At 45.2% G+C, this 19,839-nt stretch overlaps 2 long non-coding RNA genes across 2 annotated transcripts; one reads left to right on the top strand and one right to left on the bottom strand.

Annotated features, from left to right (window-relative positions):
• Window positions 1-4,675: 4,675 nt before the first annotated feature.
• Window positions 4,676-19,793, bottom strand: LOC140611360 (uncharacterized). The gene is made up of 3 exons (XR_012012615.1): window positions 19,574-19,793; window positions 18,358-18,493; window positions 4,676-4,832 (listed from the first exon to the last, which is right to left on the bottom strand). It is a non-coding gene; the product is annotated as an uncharacterized lncRNA (long non-coding RNA).
• On the top strand, window positions 13,083-14,121 carry LOC140611359 (uncharacterized). Its single transcript, XR_012012614.1, has 2 exons — window positions 13,083-13,465; window positions 13,971-14,121. It is a non-coding gene; the product is annotated as an uncharacterized lncRNA (long non-coding RNA).
• Window positions 19,794-19,839: the final 46 nt, after the last annotated feature.

Below are 19,839 nucleotides of genomic sequence, written 5' to 3'. Positions count from 1 at the left end.
TGCAGTAGCCAAGTCCCACCCCCCAAAAATGGAGTTAAGGGGGGATTCACTTGTTCTTTCCTTCTCTCTGCCTGGTCATTTGAGCTGTGACATCTGCCCTCGGTGCTGCTGGTTCTCAGGCCCTCAGCCCCAGACTGGAACACACACAGTAGCTCTCAGCTCTCAGGTTGGAACTACACCACCTGGAGAGCTCCTGGGTCTGCAGCTTGCAGATGGCAGATCATGGACTTCTCAGCCTCCCTAATCATGTGAGACACCACCTTATGCTACATCTCTTCCTAGGTAGATACAGATATTTGTCAATATGTATATATAGAGAGAAGTAGGGATAGATATGGACAGAGGTCTTATCAGTTGTTTCTCCAGAGAACTGTGAAGAATATGAGGCCTGTCCTGGTCTAGGAGGGCTTCATTTTAGCTTATTACATCTGCAAAGACCTTGTTTCTGAGTAAGGTCACACGCTGAGGTTCCAGGTGGATGTGATTTTTGAGGGGACACCATTCGACCCTGTAGAGATACCAAGTTGAAAAGATAAGGCAGGCACCTTTTGGCCCTGTGTCCTGTCCTTTTGGCTCACCTCCAATTTCAGCACAGAAATGACAGTGTCACCTTGGAAGTTCTGTGCATCTACAACCACAATGCCTCCTGCCTCAGGTGCACTCCATGGTAACTCATCTTTTCTGCCTCAAAGCTTTTCTGAAGCCTCAGAAGGCTATTATCTAAGTGGGTGCAGCCAGGGTACAGAGGGGATCAAAACCCCAGGAGGAAACGCAGAGCCAGCAGAGAATGAGAGTCAAGGAATGAGACTCTGTCCCGTTCCCCTGAGAGTCATCATGAAGTGTGTCCTCACCAACTACCCCAGTGGGGGCCAACTCAATAATGCACCCTGTATTGACTTTCCCTCCCAACCCGCCTCTCTCTCTCAACTCCTCTGCTGCTGCTTCCTGAAACCACTTGCCAGATAAACTGTCAGAAAAAGAAAAGTAAGACACAATAGAGGAAAATGCATTTGTTTTGTTTTGTTTTTATATTTTTTATTTTCAATCCAGTGTAGGTAACATACAGTGTAATACTAGTTTTGGGTGTACAATATAGGGGTCCAACACTTCCATACATTACTCAGCTCTCATCATGACGACTGTACTCTTAAACCTCTTCACCTATATCACATATATCACCCATCCTCCCCCACTTGTAACCACCACTTTGTTCTCTAGAGTTAAGAGTTTGTTTTTTGGTTTGTCCCTCTTTTTTTCCCCTGTGTTCGTTTGTTTTGTTTCTTAAATTCCACATATAAATGAAATCATATGGTATTTATTTTTCTCCAATTGGCTCATTTCACTTAGCATTATACCCCCTAGGCCCATCCATGTTGTTGCAAATGGCAGATTTCATTTTTTTTTATGGCCGAGTAATATTCCGTTGTGTATACCACATGTGTACCACATCTTCTTTATCCTTTCATCAGTTGATGGACACTTGCTTCCATAACTTGGCTATTGTAAATAATATGGCATAAACCTCAGGGTACATGTATCCAGTTCATTTAGTACTTCTGTATTCTTTGGTTAAATGCCCAGCACTGTGACTACTTATCTGAAGGTAGTTCTATTATTTATTTTTTGAGGAACCTCCATGCTGTAGAAGAGAACACTTTTAAAGGCAAAGAGTGATCATAAGGTTAAATGCTGTAGACAGATCACAAATAATGATCATGATGAAACAAGCAAAACAAGTTGGGGGGGGGAGAAAGTCATTTCAAATCCCTAAAACATTCCAGGGCAAAAAGAGAAGTGTTTAATTCTATTCTGAAAATAGTGCACTAATTCAAATTTATAGAGAGCAAATGAATGTGCTCCCTGTATTTCTACCTGTCTTTTCTGTTCTTCCAGCATGTGGGTAGAGGTATTGGAGATAATGAGGAGAACAGAGTTGCTAAGGAGACATGAAAAAACATGAGAAATCTTCATGATATGAATTCGTACCTAGGGGCCAGCCCATCCCACCTGTGCTTATTCTAAGGCAGGGAATAAAAATACAATTTCTCTGCTAAAAAAAAAAAAAAAAAATCCAGGTACATTATGTTAAGAAAAATAAGCCAGACACAAAAGGACAAATGTTGCATCATGCCACTTACATGAGGGCCCTAGAGGGGTCAAATTCATACAGGCAGAAGGGAGGATGGCAAGTGCCAGGGGCAGGGAGAGGGGAAGGGGAGTCAGTGTTTCACAGGGTCAGTGCTTCAGTCTGGAAGATGGAAAAGTTCTGGAGGTGGATAGTGGTGATGGTTGCATGACATGAGCATACTTCGGTGCCACTGAACTGTACACTTAAAAATGGTTTCTTTTTTTTAAAAAGACTTTATTTATTTATTCATGAGAGACACGAGGCAGATTTTATTTATTTATTCATGAGAGACACATTTATTCGGAGAGAGGCAGAGACACAGGCAGAGAGAGAAGCAGGCTCCACGCAGGGAGCCTGATATGAGACTCAATCGATCCCAGGACCCCAGGATCACGACCTGAGCCGAAGGTAGATGCTCAACCACTGAGCCTCCTAAGTGCCCCTTAAAAATGGTTTCAATGGTATATTCTATGTTATGATATTTTACTACAATAATAATAATAATAATAATAATAATAATAAAAAACCAAGAGTCACCTAGGTGGTTCAGTCAATTGAGCAATTGACTCTTGCTTTTGGTTAAGGTCATGATTTTAGGGTCATGGGATGGAACCCCATGTCGGCTCCATGCTCAAAGCATTCTGCTTGGGATTCTCTCCCTCTCCCTCTGCTCCCCTCCTCCCTCTCTCTCAAATAAATAAATAAATATTTTTTAAAAATCCAGGTAGAAAGAAATTGTTTCAGGCAAGAACCATCAGTAGATGCTAAAATTAGTGATCAAAAGTGTAATGAGAATTGAGATATTTGCAAAATCTCAAAGCATCTCTCCCCCTCCACTGGACCAGTAATATATTACTAACTACACAGTGAAGACACCTAGTAACCACCACCTTGACCTCTCTGTTGCAGCTCTTTTAGATAATATTGGAATTAAACCAGTCTTTCCACTAGATATGAGTATCTCATCAATATTAATTTCCTGATTTTGGTCCTCATACTCTAGTTTTATAAGGGGTTACCATCTGAGAAATCGAGGTGAATGATATATGAGAATTCTTTGTGCTATGTTTTTTAATCTTATTGAGGGGAAATTCACATAACATAAAATTAACCTGTTCAAAGTACACAATTCATACAGTACATTCACAATGTTGTGCAATCAATGCCTCCATCTTGTTCCAGAACATTTCCATCCCCCAAAGAGAAACCCCGTGCCAAAAAAAAAAGAAAAGAAAAGAAAGAAACTCCGTGTCCATCCCCCTTCTCTCCCTGTCCCTGTCTCTATAGATTTTCCTACTGTGGACTTTTCATCTAGAGAATCCTACAAGGGCTCCTGAGTGGCTCAGGGGTTAAGCATCTGCCTTTGGCTCAGGTCGTAATCCCGGGGTCCTGGGATGGAGTCCCACATCTGGGTCCCCGCAAGGAGCCTATTTCTCCCCCTGCCTATGTCTCTGCCTCTCTCTGTGTGTCTCCCATGAATAAATAAATAAAATCTTTAAAAGAGAGAGAGAGAATCCTAGAATATGTGAGTTTTTATGTCTGACTTCCTTTACCCACCCCTCCACTGTATGATCACCCACATTTTGCTCAACCATTTATGGACATTTCCACCTTTCAGCGACCTTGAATAACGCTGCTGTGAACATTTGTGTACCAGTTTTTGTTTCCAATATACTTGTTTCCAATTTTGTGAGGTATATACCCCATGAATGGAATTCCTTGTACTATTTTTGCAACGTTTTTGTAAGTCTTGAGATCACTTCCAAATAAAATGTAAAATCATCCTCTTTGTCATCATCCAAGTAGGGTTGGTGAATAAAATCACACTTATGGAGCAAATTAAAAGGAAGGGGTAAGTAAAAGGTTTTCTTCTGAAGCAATGTCTAAAAATCCAGCTGCCGCGACAGATCTCCTGTGCCCTCCTGTGGGCACCATGCGCTAGAGTCCCAGCATGGCTCTGAGTCCGCCTGGTGAGTACCACAGGAGCTCTGAGCCTTTTGAGGCCGGATCATCTGATCCAGCGGTGCGATTCCAGGCAGCAGGAGGGCGAGGAAGCTGGGCCCACACAGCAGCAGAGTGAAAGGCTGGATGATACGCGCAACTTACAGCACAATGCGGTTTACACGAATGGTTTGGAGAGCTTCCTGGGGGCTCCACATAACCCTCTGTTTTGATCCTGGTGGTGGTTATGTGGGTAAATACATGTGTAAAAATTCATCAAGAGCTATGCTTAAGATTTATGTATTTATAGACCTAAGGTTTAGCACTGCTTTTTCTACCCCTGCGATTCTTCCCACCTCCAGCTAACTGCCCCTCTTCAGTCTCCAAAGCTTTCTGTCCACACTCAAATTTGCCATGATTATATATACCAAGAGTTGGCAAGCTTTTTTCTTTAAAGGTCCAGGGAGTAAATATTTTCAGCTTTGGGGGCCAGATGGTCTCCACCACAGTGATTCAACTCTGCCCTTGTAGTGTGAAAGTAACCAGACAATACATAAACAAATGAGCATGGCTGTGTTCCAATAAAACTTTATTTACAAGCACAGGTGGGGGGCTGGATTTGGCCCTGGGGCCATAGTTTGCAGGCCTCTGGTATATTATACCATGTTTTAATTGCTTCATCTGTCTCCTCTACCAAGTATAACTACCTTGAGGGCAAGGGCAAGTTTTTCCATCCCTGTGTCTTCACCATCTGGTCTGATGCCTGCACAAAATAAATGATTGTCCATAATAAATCAATGGGTGATTTAATTAATTTTTTGCTCAGCTTGCACCTAAGTGAGAAGTGGAAGAAAAGCAAAGTTAAGTAGTAGTATAAGGGTGTGGCAAAAAATGCAACCCCAGCCCTATGCATACAACACCTTCCAGGTAGCCCCCAAACTATAGGAGTGCTGGTTACTGCATTCAACATGTTTCCTGAGTGCAGGGTTTTCTTTTGGGGTGATGAAAATGTTCTGGAACTAGATAGAGGCAGTAGTTGCACAACACCATGAACGTCCTAAATGCCACTGGATTGTTCATCTTAAACTGGTTAATTTTATGTTTTGCGAATTCTTGCTTTTCTATTTTTAAAGCGGAAAAAAAAAGTCACCTACAAATTTGAAAACTTTGCTGAAAAGGAAAAACAAAGGCTCCCTCTGGCTGCTGTATGGGGAATAGACTATACTACCAGGCAAGAGAAGATTGGAGGTTCCTAGATCGTGGGGCTTCTATCATTTTACTCCTGGTCTGTTATTGCTGAATTATTTCTTGAGGGACACAAAATGTTTGGTCGGCGTGTTACTGCAACTGCTTAGCTTCCTTGGTCTCGGGAATTGCCAAGAAATAAAGGTGGTGCCCCTGGGCAAGCTGGTGGGGTCCACAGTTTGAGGATCTGAGACAGGTACTGCCCAATGTTGGAATCTCGTAGCACTGGCTAACCCTCACGGAGCGCTTGCTCTATACCAAGCATCACGTGAATCCATTTCACCTTGACCACATCATGAGCTGATGGGCTGTTTCATCATTATCTCTGTTGCAGCTGACCCGCTGGTGGCCCATGTCCCTCCCCCTAAGTTCCCTCTGGTTTCAGTGCAGGAGGACAGTTCCTACAAGCTCTGAGTCCCCTCTTGTTGACAGTATCACATCCCAAGCCTGTACCACACGTATATCCAGTTCCTCCACCCCTGCCAACTCCACAGGGCAGCCCAAAAGGGTGAGGCTAAAGAATGTGGGTGTGATGATCACAGATAATATCAACATAAAGCGGTCCAAGTCCCTGCTCCGCTGTGCCGGGTATACTTGGACCCAAGCTCGAGCTTGTAAATAAACCCTTGTGTAGGGATCCCTGGGTGGCGCAGCGGTTTGGCGCCTGCCTTTGGCCCAGGGCGCGATCCTGGAGACCCAGGATCAAATCCCACATCAGGCTCCCAGTGCATGGAGCCTGCTTCTCCCTCTGCCTATGTCTCTGCCTCTCTCTCTCTCTCTGTGACTATCATAAATAAATAAAAATTAAAAAAAAAAAAAAACCCTTGTGTGTTTGCAAAAAAAAAAAAAAAAAATCAACATAAAGCATGTCCCGTAATAGGAGACCTTCAAATAGACTGCTGTACACTGGATGTGTCTCCCCAAAATGTGCATGTTGAAAACTATCTCCCAATGTGATGACAGTCAGAGGCCAGGCCTTCAGGAGGTGATTAGTTCAGGAGGGCGGAGTTCTCGCGCATGGGATTTGGGTCCTATGTAAAAGACAAAAAAGTAGAGGGTGGGTGCCAGAGGCTGGGGTGAGGGGGAAGGGGAGGGGAAGTATGTGTTTCCTAGGGATGGGGTTCCAGTTGAAAAGAGTCCTGGGGGAAAAATAAAAAAGAAGAGTCCTGGAGGTGGATGGTAGGATGGAAAGGATGGCTGCAAGACAGCGTGGATGTACTTAATGCTGCTGAACTGGACACTTAAAAATTATTAAAATGGTCAATTTTATATTCTGTCTATCTTATCACAATTTTTAAAACGGATTTTCCAGGTATAAAACTAGAGTCATATTTCTGCAAACAACTGAGTTAAAAAAACAAAGAGCATAACTTCAATATAATTGTGAAATAACATCAAGAAGGACATTCTACAAAAAACCTGGTCAGGGGCAGCCCCGGTGGCCCAGCGGTTCAGCGCCTGCCTTTGGCCCAGGGCATGATCCTGGAGACCCTGGATCGAGTCCCACGTCAGGCTCTCTGCATGGAGCCTGCTTCTCCCTCTGCCTGTGTCTCGCCTCTCTCTCTCTCTCTATCTCTCTCTCTCTCTCTATGAATAAATAAATAAAATATTAAAAAAAAAACCTGGTCAGAATTCTTCAAAGATGTTAAGATCACGCAAAGCCTGAGGGACTTTCATGGACTGGCAGAAACGAGCACGTGTGATAACGAAGTGGAACGTGATGTCCTGGACGGGCTCCCGGACCAGATGAAGGAGACGGAGGAAACTAGTAGGAAACCTGGTGAATTCTTAAGAAGGTCCATAGCTGAGGCACCTGGGTGGCTCAGTGGTTGAGCGTCTCCGTTTGGCTCAGGGCATGATCCCGGGGTCCTGGGACTGAGTCCCACATCGGGGTCCCCACAGGGAGCCTGCTTCTCCCTCTGCCTATGTCTCTGCCTCTCTCTCTATGTCTCTCATGAATAAATAAATAAAATATTTTCTAAAGTCCATAGTTTAGTTAGTTGTGTTACACCACGTTGATTTCTTAGTTTCAATAACCATCCTCTGGTTACATAAGACATTAACATGTGGGCAACTGGGTTAAAGGGCATGCTGATCTCTCTGGACCCTCCTTGTACCTTTCCCATAAATCTAAAATTATTTCAGAACCGAAAGTTTAAAAAGAGAGACTCCAGGTTTCAACCCTCCACCCACTGGATAAATGTCCGCACCTCCAGCTTTCAAGCGGACGCTGTTGGGAGAAATCTTTATCCTGTGACCCACAACAGTGACCTTGGTGACACACCTTCCCTTGGATTTTCCTCCTTCTTGGTCACAGTTTCCCAACTCTCTCACTCCCGCTCCCGGGGTCACCTCTAAAGAGGACCACTCCCCAACCAAACCATAGTGAGGCTTCTCTGCACTCTCTTCCCAACTAGGCCTTGCCCTTGGCCTGCTGAGCCCAGTTTAATAAGAATCCCCCCACCCTTGACACCTAACCGAGTTCCTGCTAATAACTGACCACCCACAGATTCCCCATGCTGCCCATCGGCTATAAATCCCTAGCAGTTCCTCTGCATCAGGAGTCAAGTTCAATCTCTCTCCCTCCCTGATTGCAATAATCTCAAATAACGTCTTCCTTGCCTGTTTAACATTGCCCCATGTGACTTTTCCTTGGCAGCTCCAAAATAAAAAACCTGAACCAAGTTCTTGTGTCAGTGGAACCCGAACTAAGCTAAACCCCATTTAACAAATGAAGAAAACAAGGCACAGAGAAGTTAAGGAGCTCTCCCAAGGGCACACAGCCAGGAAATGGAAGAGAGAGAGCACCAACCAGATGGCCCAGCAGCAGCATGTGCCCTCGCGATGACCCCACTATCCCACCTCTAAGAGTTAAAGAATTTTCTATTTTAAATTTCACCGACTTAGACGCAGAATCACATCCCCATAACTCCCTGATACAAACCCAAACAACATTCTTCTGCCAACTTATTTGAATAACGTGTGTAAGGCAGAGAAAAGTGACAGCTTGAAACTATTCTAATTTTACTTACAAATAATTGAGGTTGATTCATGCTGTTTTCTACAAGACCTTCCCAGAAAAAAAAAAAAAAAGGATAATCTGATTGGTGTTACAGGATGCCAACTTTGTCACATCTATCTCTTACAACTTCTACAATTCTCCCTCGAAAGCAACACTCAGAAGCAGTCAGCGGCAAAGCTAGAGTAGTAAATGAGGGAAATTCCAAGAAAGGAGAAAGTTCACTTTCTAAAAAAGTTGTAGAAAAAGGGACGCCTGGGTGGCTCAGCAGTTTAGCGCCTGCCTTTGGCCCAGGACATGATCCTGGAGTCTCGGGATCAAGTCCGGCATCGGGCTCCCTGCATGGAGCCTGCTTCTCCCTCTGCCTGTGTCTCTGCCTCTCTCTCTCTCTCTCTCTCTCTCTCTCTCTCATAAATAATTTTTTTTAAAAAGATGGAGAAGGAAACTTGCATGTTCAGTGTTATGAAGTTCACTAATAAGCCAAGAAAGAAAGGAAGGGAGAGGAAGGGAGGGAGGAAAGAAAGAAAAGCTAAGTTGGTATAACAGATATCCCCAAAATGTAGCAGTTTAAAGAACATAAAAGTATGTGTATGTCAGAGGATGTGTGTGCAGAGCCCCTCTGGTCCTGCGGGACCCATATTCTTTCCATTTTCTTGATCTGCTACTATGTTCAACTCCTAGGGCTTTTGTATCAGATGGCCACATGCTAGGTGGCATAAAACATCAGGAATTTCTTCCCTCAAAGTTTTGGAGGCCAAGAGTCTGAAGTCAAGGTGTCAGCAGGGCTGTGCTCCCTCCAAAAGCTCTAGGAGAGGATCCTTCCTGCGCTCTTCCAGCTCCTGGGGTTCCTTGGCCTGTGGCCACATCTACTTCAACCTCTACCTCCGGTTTCGTATGGCTTTCTTCTCTCTGTTTCTCTCTGTAGTGTCTTCTTATAAGAACTCCAGTCATATCGGATTAGAGCACCCTCTTAAAGACTTCATCTTAACTCAGTGATACCTGCAAAGACCCTAATTCCAAACTACTGAAATAGTTTTACTTACAACACTTTAGACACCAAATTGCAGGGGGGCATTTTCCCACACCAACAACCAATTTTCTAATTCTTCAGGCATCAATTGGGTGTCTGAGAATTCAATTGAATTCTGACGCTAATTACCCAGAGTTTGCATCAGACCCCATGGGTTAAGGGCTGTCCACACTTTAGATGCCAATCACAAGTCCCGAGCCTCCCATACTTCTGACTATCTGTCTAGAAATCTAGGAGTTCCTGTCATCCCCTTCTTGTGTTCAGTAATTTGCTGGAACAGCTCACATAACTTGGGGAAAATGATTTAGTTACTATTATTGGTTTACTATAAATGATATTATGGGGGATACAAATGGTCCCAGATGAAGAGGTACACAGGGTGAAGTCCAGAAGGTTCCCAAGGGCAGGAACTTATGTCCTGTGGAGTTGGGGTACACCACCCTCCTGACACATGCTTGTGTTCCCGAACCCAGAAGCTCTTCAAACCCCATAATTTAAGGGGGTTTTATGGACGTTTCATGACATAGGTATAATGGATTAAAGCATTGGCCATTAGTGATGCCTCAACCTCCAGTCCCTCTTCCTTCCCCAGAGGTCAGGGGAATAGAGCTGAAAGTTCCAACCCTGTCATCATGCCTTGGTCTTTCTGGCAACCAGCACCCATCCTGAAGCTACCTAGGAGCCCCCAGCCACCAGTCATTTCATTAGATTACAAAAGATATTCATCATTCTGGAGATTCCACAGGTTCTTAGATGGGTCTGGTGTCAGGAACAAGGGAATAAAAATAAAATATTGTAACAAAACAAAAGATGCTCCTATCACCCCAATCACTCAGGAAATCGTAAGGGCTTTAGAAGCTCTGTGCCAGGAACTGGGGACAAAGACCAAATATCTTGGATATCCAAATATCTTTGGATCACAAAATCACAGTCACATTCATGGGTACTAGGGGTTAGGACTTCAACATATCTTTTTGAAAGACACAACACATAATAGCTGTCACCTAGGGCATTGTCCCCACTGCAGGATTGGTGCTGGGCTGGAGGGATATCCACGTTCTAGCTCCAGGAAAATGGAAGAAAGCACAGAGGAGCATTATATCTGGTGTTTTGAAGTTCACACTCCAAAATGCCACACCTCATTCACCATTGCTCATTTTCCACCAGAAAGACAGTGTCCCATGGCCACCCCTGGGCAACGGAAGGGAAGGTGGCCTCCAGATGGGCTGCCAGGTAAGCAGCAACAGCACCACTGCTGTGGAAGCAAAGCAAACAAAAACAGATTTTTGGAAGATAGCTGCCATCTTTACCACTAAGGGTTAAAAAGGCAATAATTGAATAAACTCAAATTTGTGGATCACTTTTTAATTTTTTTTTATTTTGAATAACTAGATTTGCAGAATAGTGCCCAGACAATACTGAGAGTCTCCTCCAATCCATGGCAGTTCCTTGATTTTTCTCTTAAGATTACTAGTGACTGGGGTGCCTGGGGTGCCTGGGTGGCTCAGTCAGTCACGCATCTGCCTTCAGCTCAAGTCATGATTCCATAGTCCCAGGAACGGGTCCCACACCTGGCTCTCTGCTCAGCGGGGAGTCTGCTTCTCCCTCTGCCCCTCCCCAGCTCATTCTCTCTCCCTCTCTCTCTCAAATAAATAATATCTTTAAAAAAATATTGGTGATATATTTTGTAGAATGTCCCTCAAGTTGGTTTGTTTGATGTTTGTATCAATTTTTATAATAGCATTTAAATTTTATTTCCTTTAAAATTAACTGTCTCTTGCTCATAACAGGTTAAATGATAGGCATGCTTTCCACATATTTTTCTAACAGCAATAAGGTGTTGACACTAATATTTCTACACTCTCGCCTCTTTTTTCTTTGGCTATATACTTTTGTGCAGCTTCCTGGAAATAGTAGTGATTCGTGAAGCAAGAGGTAAGATATTTTTACATAGCTACAGGTTGAGGGTGGGGGCATCACAAGTTCTGAGCACTGTGCTAAGAGTTTCACATATGTTTCTCCCATTTACCCTCAATGTACCCTGTGAAAAGTATGTGAGCCATTTTGCAGATTAGAAAAACTAAGGCTGAGTGGTAACATAATTTGGGACCACACAGTCAGTAAGTGGCACAGGCAAGGTTTGAATCCTGGCTTCTCCACTATGCGGTGCTGCTTATGAAATATAACAAGACTCTTCTTCATCAACCAAAAGCCAAGCACCTTATGTCTGCTGTTTCTTCAAAAAAATGTGAAGACCCAGTCCTCATCTTCAATCCACTCTCTCCTTATTCCTTTTAGTAATAGAACCTCCTGAATTTTAGGGGAAGGGGGAACACATAGCTCCCAGCTGTAAGTACATTTCCCAGGAAACCTTGCAGCCAGGTGTAGCTACGTGACTATGTTTGGGTCAATAGAATCCCAGCAAACATGAGAGAAAATTTGGAGGTTATCTTCTTAAACACAAGCTACTTGCCCTAACTTCCTCTTCCCTCTTCCTGCTGGTTGGAACTTAGAAATGGAGGTGAGCAAGCTCTTACCATATAGGTGAGGACAACGCCTAGGGGACAAAGGAACAACAAGATGAAAGGAATCTAAGGCCCCAGATGACCTGAGGGAGCCCAGAAAGAGAATTAATACCCACTCTTACATGACTTTCTTTGCACTATGTTTAATTTTAACCAAAGACTTGGGTCCACATGATATGTGGCATGCATTAAATGGAATGACACACTAAAAAAGCTTGTTATAAGCATTCTATAAAGCCCAAAGCCATGCAACTGGTTACTGTTAAATTATGTGCAGTAAGGCACACACGGAAACTTCCCAACTTCATGCAAATAGAAAAAGGCACCCCCTCTGACAAACTAGAAAGTGCATTGTCCTCCAACTTGGGGGACACAGCAATGCAGATTTCAGCCCCTGAAATTCTTAGGGATTCCCATGCCCTCAGCCAGGCACAACTGCACAGCCAACCATACACAGTAGTTTATGTCTAAATGCAAAAAAGGGGGGCAGGGACGACTTGCTTCTCCCTCTGCCTAAGTCTCTGCCTCTTTCTGTGTGTGCCTCTCATGAATAAACTCATAAAAATCTTTAAAAGCGGGGGGGGGGTAGGTCTTGTATCTAAATGAATTTTCCATAAAGTGAATAGCTGTCAGTGCACTGAGGACATTTTCTATTTAAAGAAATTCTGCTACGAGCTCCTTTGCAGAGGAAAGACTGCTTTTCTAATGGAATTAGTCACCCCTGAGTCATTTCTGCAAAATTCAGATTCGTGATTTGGACTAAGCAAGATCTGGCCGGAGAAGTCAGATAAATTATAGATGCCGTTAATAAATTATAGAGTACTCAAAGGCAAAAGAGGAAAGAAAAAGGGACGTATGAAGGTGAAGGGGATGGACTGGGGCTGGTTCCTCAAAGTGGTCGCCACCTGCACCGAATCGTGGCCGCCCGGGATCCGCCCGCCCGTGGTGGGCATTTAATTAACCGTAGAGACTCCTGGAGACAGGAAATCAGCTGTTGTCCAATTGGAAGTGGATGAACGAAGGGACGAGGAACAACCCGGAGAAGCTTCACGGAGTTTAGGCAAAAGTCCGCGGAGTTCCGCCAAAAGAACGAATAGCGGCCACTGGTCGCCTTCTCGCCCCGCCCCGGTTGCCCGGGCAACCGCGCCGGCGTCAGGGCGGAGCCGCGAGCGCGCGCGCATGCGCCTCGAAGCCAGCCACGGGCCCCTAGCTCCGGACTAGGCTGTTCCCGCCCCCGCCGCCGGGAGCCTTGCGGAGCGGGGAGATGGGATCGCAGAGGCGCTGGAGGGAGAAGCTCGTCTGGGCGCACGGGGGGTGCTGGGCGCCCTTCCGGGAGCTCTGGAGAAGACCCCCCCCCTTCAGGCCAGCCCCTTCCTTCAGAGCTGCGAGACTGTGGTCCAGTTCTCTGAGCCCCTCCGGCCTCGGTTTCCCCCATTTGTAGAACAAGTTCACAGCCCCTATCCCAGAAGCCGAAGAATTAGAAAACTGAAAGCAAGGCGGGCTCCGTGGGGAGCGCTCGCGAGGCCCTTGTGGCAGGAGTGATGGGGTGAAGGGCCCTCCCCAAACAGCCTTAGGAGGTGGGTGGCATCATTCTCCGTATTTTTACAGGGAAGTTAACTGAGGCCCAGAGAAGTGAAAGGACCTGCCCAAGGGATTCGGCTAGTGCCTAGCAGGACTAGGAGGAAAAGGTGCCCATCTTGGGGTAACCCCCATGGAGAATCTGGGGGTGGGGTGAGCCATTGTGGTTTGGCAGGGGTGGGGAGGAGAGCAGGAAATAGCAGCCCGCAATGCACTGGACACCATGTGGACCATAATCAGGATGAGAATTAGGCCCAAAGATACTGACCTTTGAAACAGTGCCTTTGCTGGTAAATTCTTCAGCCCACTTGGCATCCCCCACCATGATCAAGACAACCCACCTGAGCTTCCAACCTGAGCTCCCATTTTGGGTTTTGTGCCTCTACTGCAGAATCTCTCAACATCAGTACCAGTGGCATTTGAGGCCAGATCATTCTCGGGGGGCTGGGGGGCGGGGAGGGGCTGTCCTGTGTACTGTAAGCATGTCCAGCCTCTACTCTCTAGATGCAATGAACGCTACAATCCTCAAGATCTCACAACCAAAAAATATTTCCAGACACCGCCAAATGCTCCCTGGGGGGCAAGAAGCCAGTTGAAAACCACTGACCAGAGCCGAAAATTAAAAGCGGTTATCACTAAATAGATTTTAAATTCTCTCACCATTGTTCTGTGCTTCAAAGTATTTGCTATATTAATTCTCTCTCTAAATGATAAGCAGATTCTTAAAATAGCCGGTTTTCTGGAAACTAGTCCAGTTGGAGTTTATGAAACAAGAGGTGATTGTCATAGAGTGCACCAAGCATTGGCCAAGACAGGAAACCTTGGGTCTGTCCCCATTTCTGCCATCACAGGCCCTATGGCCTTGTCACTTAACCTCCCTGGACTCTTTTTTCCCCTCTGTCCGATGAAAATAGTGAGATGATTTCTAAGGATCTGGAAGTGCTCAGATTCTTTTTTTTTTCTTTAAGATTTTATTTATTTAGGGCGCATAAGCATGAGCTGGGGAGAGGGCCAGAGGAACAAGCAGACTCCCTGCTGAGTGCAAAACATGATGCAGTGCTCCATCCCAGAACCCCGAGATCATGACCTGAGCCAAAATTGAAATTAAGAGGCTGATGCTTAACCAACTGAGCCACCGAGGCACCCCTCGTAGTGCTCAGATTCTGACAAGATCCTCCCTCTCCCCTGGCCTTTTGGGGTTTTAAAGCCCCCACCTCCCTCCGGGTGTCCTCTTCACCTCCAAATGTCTTTTGTTACTTCTCTCAGCCTCCTGGCCTGGTCCCTCAGACACATCTTTCAGAGTCAATTTTTCCAGGCTGTTCTTACCACTCAGACAAATTCATTATTATTCCTGATTCTAACAAGTAAATTATGGTGGTGTTTAACACAGCAGTGGCAGGGGCTTGTTTGTGGGAAATTGTGGTATTTAAGCACAAGACACCCTGGTGTTTCCGTGAGGAAAAATAAAATGAAATTAAACACCGGCCTTGTAAAATGCTCCATGATGTGGAGCTAAATTATAGGAATGTCCCAAGCATCCACATAAATTATTCTGACCTAGCTTGTGTTCATAGGAAAAGTCATAGATCATCCCTTTAGTTAATTATCTTGTACATTTCTGTGTACAATGCAGTTGCTGGGTTGGGGTAATGGGTCAGAAGATTCTATGTCCTCTCTTCAAAGAACAGGAACTTGAAATAAGGAATTGAGATCCTGTTCCCCGAGACCGGTCTGCCCAGGACAATCCAGCCTGAACCCACTAGAATGTAAGCTCAAGAGAAAAAAAGACTGACTTACATATGGCTACATCCTCACTGTTTAGAACAATGTTAGAAATCTAGCAGCAAAAAATAAGAAAGAAAGAAAGAAAGAAAGAGAGAGAGAGAGAGAGAGAGAGAGAGAGAGAAAGAAAGAAAGAAAGAAAGAAAGAAAGAAAGAAAGAAAGAAAGAAAGAAAGAAAGAAAAAGAAAACTAGTAGCACTCAATAAATACGTGTTGAATGAAGGAAGGAAGGAAGAGAACCTGGCTTATTTGGATAAGTAATGAATAAAGGCGATCTACACATTTTTGCTTGGAGTGTGAGATCATGTTCTAGAAAGTACTAGAGTTTCCCTCTCTTTTCCCCCTTTCCCTTCATTTCACGCCTTTTTCTTTTTTAAAGATTTTTTTAATTTATTCATGAAAGACACACAGAGAGGGGCAGAGACATAGGCTGCGGGAGAAGCAGGCTCCTCACAGGACCCCGATGTGGGATTCGATACTGGACCCGGGGATCACGCCCTGAGCCAAAGGCAGACACTCAACCCCTGAGCCACCCAAGCATCCCATTTCACACCTTTTTCTGTCTGTTACCATCACCAGTGATCTCATTTAATAAAGCATCTCCTTCCTCACCGGGTCCGCTCTTCATGAGCAGCACCTTTCTGGAGGGTGCTTATTTATGTGCTGCTGGTAGCAGGAGAAGGGATTTATTACGTGGAGCTGGGGTGGGAGTGGGGGCAGTTCTGTGGTCCCGAAACCTGATTCCTGCACCCCGCCCTCGCCATGTTGCACCTCATCTTACCCCAGAAGTTTGTTCTGTATGCTTGTAGTTTGCTTTTTGGTAACATCACCTGAACACAGACAATTCAGAACAGGTGGACGCAATGAAGAAATGTCAGTAGGAAACTTAAAAGTGAACTTAAAAGTGAACTTCGTGCTGAGGCTTTCTATCCCAAGGGTTCTGATTCTATTTCTTAGCATCTTCATGATCTATTAGACTGCATCACAGAGGGGCACCTGGGTGGCTCAGTGGTTGAGCATCTGCCTTTGGTTCAGGTCTTGATCCTGGGGTCCTGGGATCAAGTCCCGCATTGGGCTCCCCACAGGGATCCTGTTTCTCCGTCTGCCTATGTCTCTGCCTCTCTCTGTGTCTCTCATTAATAAATAAACAAAATCTTAAAAAAAAAAAAAGAATCCATCACAGAAGCAACAAAGGGATAGACTTCCTCTTAAAAATTGTCAGTAGTGGGGTGCCTGGATGGCTCAGTGGCTGAGTGTCTGCCTTTGGCTCAGGTTGTGATCCTGGGGTCCTGAGATCAAGTCCCACACCAGGTTCCCCTCAGGGAGTCTGTTTCTCCCTCTGCCTATGTCTCTGCCTCTCCTTGTGTCTCTCATCAATAAATAAACAAAAGTCTTTTTTAAAAACTTGTCAACAGTATTCATTTCTTTTGGACAACCACTTCTTAAGAAGAACCATCTGTAGTAAAAATCTGTATTTGACACAGGGGGTGATACAGGTAGGGAGATATTCAAATTTCAATTGCCTGAACGTAACAGTTATATCAAACCTATATCAAACTCCCATACATTTTCAAAAGATTTTTAGTATGTCCCTGGTGATATCCTGGAAACAATTCTTTTCTCTGAGGTCATTGCTCCTACAGATCAATGTTTACAATCATGAATTCATGCACTGACTGACTCAACCTCAAGGTGTCCTCGATGCAGAAGACCAAAAGTTAGGGACGCCTGGGTGGCTCAGCAGTTGAGCGTCTGCCTTTGGCTCAGGGCATGATCCTGGGGTCTGGAATCAAGTACCGCATTGGGCTCCTTGCTAGAAGCCTACTTCTCCCTCTGCCTCTGTGTCTCTCATGAATGAATAAATGAAATCTTTAAAAAAAAGAAGAAGACCGAAAGTTAAAACTGCTGGTCTTCTCATTTAAACTCTGATAAACAGGGATCCCTGGGTGGCGCAGCGGTTTGGCGCCTGCCTTTGGCCCAGGGCGCAATCCTGGAGACCCGGGATCGAATCCCACGTCAGGCTCCTGGTGCATGGAGCCTGCTTCTCCCTCTGCCTGTGTCTCTGCCTCTCTCTCTTTCTCTCTGTATGACTATCATAAATAAATAAAAAATTAAAAAAAATAAACTCTGATAAACATCAATTAATTTATACAATGGGAAAGGTGTGGGGGGGAGCCTGTTTGCTGAGCCAAAGACTTCCTCCAATTCAACATCCGCAGAATCTAGATGAAGGACCAGGCATCATGTTAAGTGCATTCCCAATGTTATCCCATGAAACCTCTCTAACCAATTAAAAGTCATTATCTCCATCTTTGGATAATGAAATTGGCCACACAGTAGTTAACAACTTGTCCCCACTCCCAAAACTAAGAGGTTCTCTGTGGCCCTTGACCTTAGAAATAGAGTTGGTGGGTGCCAATAGCAGGGAAATGGGCTTCAGCTTTTTTTTTTAAGATTTTATTTATTTATTCATGAGAGATACAGAGAGAGAGAGAGAGAAGCAGAGACACAGGCAGAGGGAGAAGCAGGCTCCATGCAGGGAGCACGACATGGGACTCAATCCCGGGTCTCCAGGATCAGGGCCCCGGCAGCGCTAAACCGCTTAGCCACCCCGGGGCTGCCCCAGGCTTCAGCTTTAATGTCAAGAACTTTCTGTTAACTTAGAGCCTGCCTCCTCCGCAGGCATTCTGCCCTTGTCCCCAAAACCTGCATGATTCTGGAATGCCTTTCCCAGCCCACAGTGTTCTCTTCTTACTCAAAAAACGTTTTGCAAATACGTTTATAAGCATTTATTGCATTCATTCCCATGGTCAGAGCCGAGATATTCCACTTTACATTTGAGCAAACAGAGATGAGATCCCCAGAGCTAGAATTCAGGTCCCTTACTGCCACTCTGCCCAGACTGGATAATTACCTTCCTCTCCCTAAGTCGGTTCCCTAGGCCCCACAGGAACTGGCCTGCATTTGACATCTTTATAGAACAATCTCTTCATATCTCAGGCTGATGTGTGGGTTCCATCATCTGCCTTGTGTGTGAATGATAAGAGGCTCTTCATGTCCCTTGATAGCCAAAGATTCTCATACCTCCCCTCCTCTAAATATAACTCACAAGGCAGCGTTTTGTGGCTTTTCCAATGTATCTCTTCATTCAGGTGCAAGACAAGGATTCAAGCAAAATCCAGATGTGGTAAGCAAGATTCCTGGGGTCGAATGCCGCTCCTCAGTTCCATCTTGTCCATCAGGATCTGTGAGAGGAAAGAAAAAAATAAAGGATCTGTGAGCATTACTCTTCCCTATTCTCCCTTCCTTGCCTCTTTCCTTTTCGTCCAGCTCAGGAATCACCCTTCCCAGTGGTCTTGCCTCACTCCTGCCCACTCCCAAACACTCCACTCTTGTTAAAGACTCTTCTGGGTTCCCAAGGCCCTTAGGTTTAAGGCATAAAACCCAAAGCAGCATAGCTCAGAGGTTAAAGGAACAAGGTGTAGCATCAGCAGATGAAGGTCAAATCCTCCACCCCCTCACTAGCTGTGTGACTTTGGGCCACTTACTTAACAGCTGTGGGCTTGTCCCCTCATCTGTAAAATGGGTAAAATATAGTCTTTGATTCCTAGGAGCAGCATTCCCTGAGATGATGATACATATGAGTGGTGAGCACTGATGAATGGATGCCTGGAGAGTTAAGAGCACTCAGTATTCAGCAACATGATTACATGACAGCCAACTTGTGTGGGCTTTAAAACAAGGCCTGGCAGCGGATAATGTAGTAGTAGTAGTATTGTCAGCATTTCTCACACTGCCCTTGGTCAATTGCCAGTTGAAGCATCTGCCTCATCAGAGGAAAGGGTGTGTCGTTTGCTCTCTGAGTCTCATCCGCAGGCACCTATTTAAAGGGCTGTTGAATAACCAAATGAAGAAACAGATTGATGGATCCTACAGAGCATGAAAGTAAACTCAAAAGCCACTCCCCTGTGCAAAAGGCACATCCAGGCTGGCCTGAAGACTCCAAGGGAAGGGCCAGCCCACTTGACTGTCCTCCAGATAGTGATTTTTAGGCTGTATGGGTCACACACTCCCTATTGTAACCATTCAACTCTGCTCTTGTAGTGGGAAAGCAGCCATGGACAATTGGGTAAATGAATAGGCATGGCTGTCTTCCAATATTTTATTCATGGGCATTAAAATTTGAACTTCATAGTATTTTCACAGGTCACAAAAGGTAATTCTTTAGATTTTTTTTCCCCCCACAACCATTCAAAAATGGAAAAATAGGGGCACCGGGTAGCTCAGTTAAGCGTGGGACTCTTCATTTCAGCTCAGGTCCTGACCTCAGAGTCATGAGATCGAATACCGCTTGGGGCTCTGTGCTCAGCGAGGAGTCTGCTTGTCTCTCTCCCTTCCCCCCACCTCTTGCTCTCTCTTGAAAAAATAAATAAAAATGGAAAAATAAGTCTTAGATCGGTAGCCGTCCAAAGGCAGGGAGCGGGTTTGATTTGGCCGGCAGGCTGCAGTGGACACAGCCTCGCGCTGCCGCGGCACCCAGCCAGCCAGCGCCCCCGGGGAAGCGGGCCTGGGATTGGGCCGGGCGGGGTGG

Source organism: Canis lupus, chromosome 19, assembly GCF_048164855.1.
Source record: "Canis lupus baileyi chromosome 19, mCanLup2.hap1, whole genome shotgun sequence".
In the NCBI taxonomy this organism is placed as follows: domain Eukaryota; kingdom Metazoa; phylum Chordata; class Mammalia; order Carnivora; family Canidae; genus Canis; species Canis lupus.
Note: the sequence above shows the minus strand (reverse complement) of the source record. Positions and strands in the feature narration are given on the sequence as shown.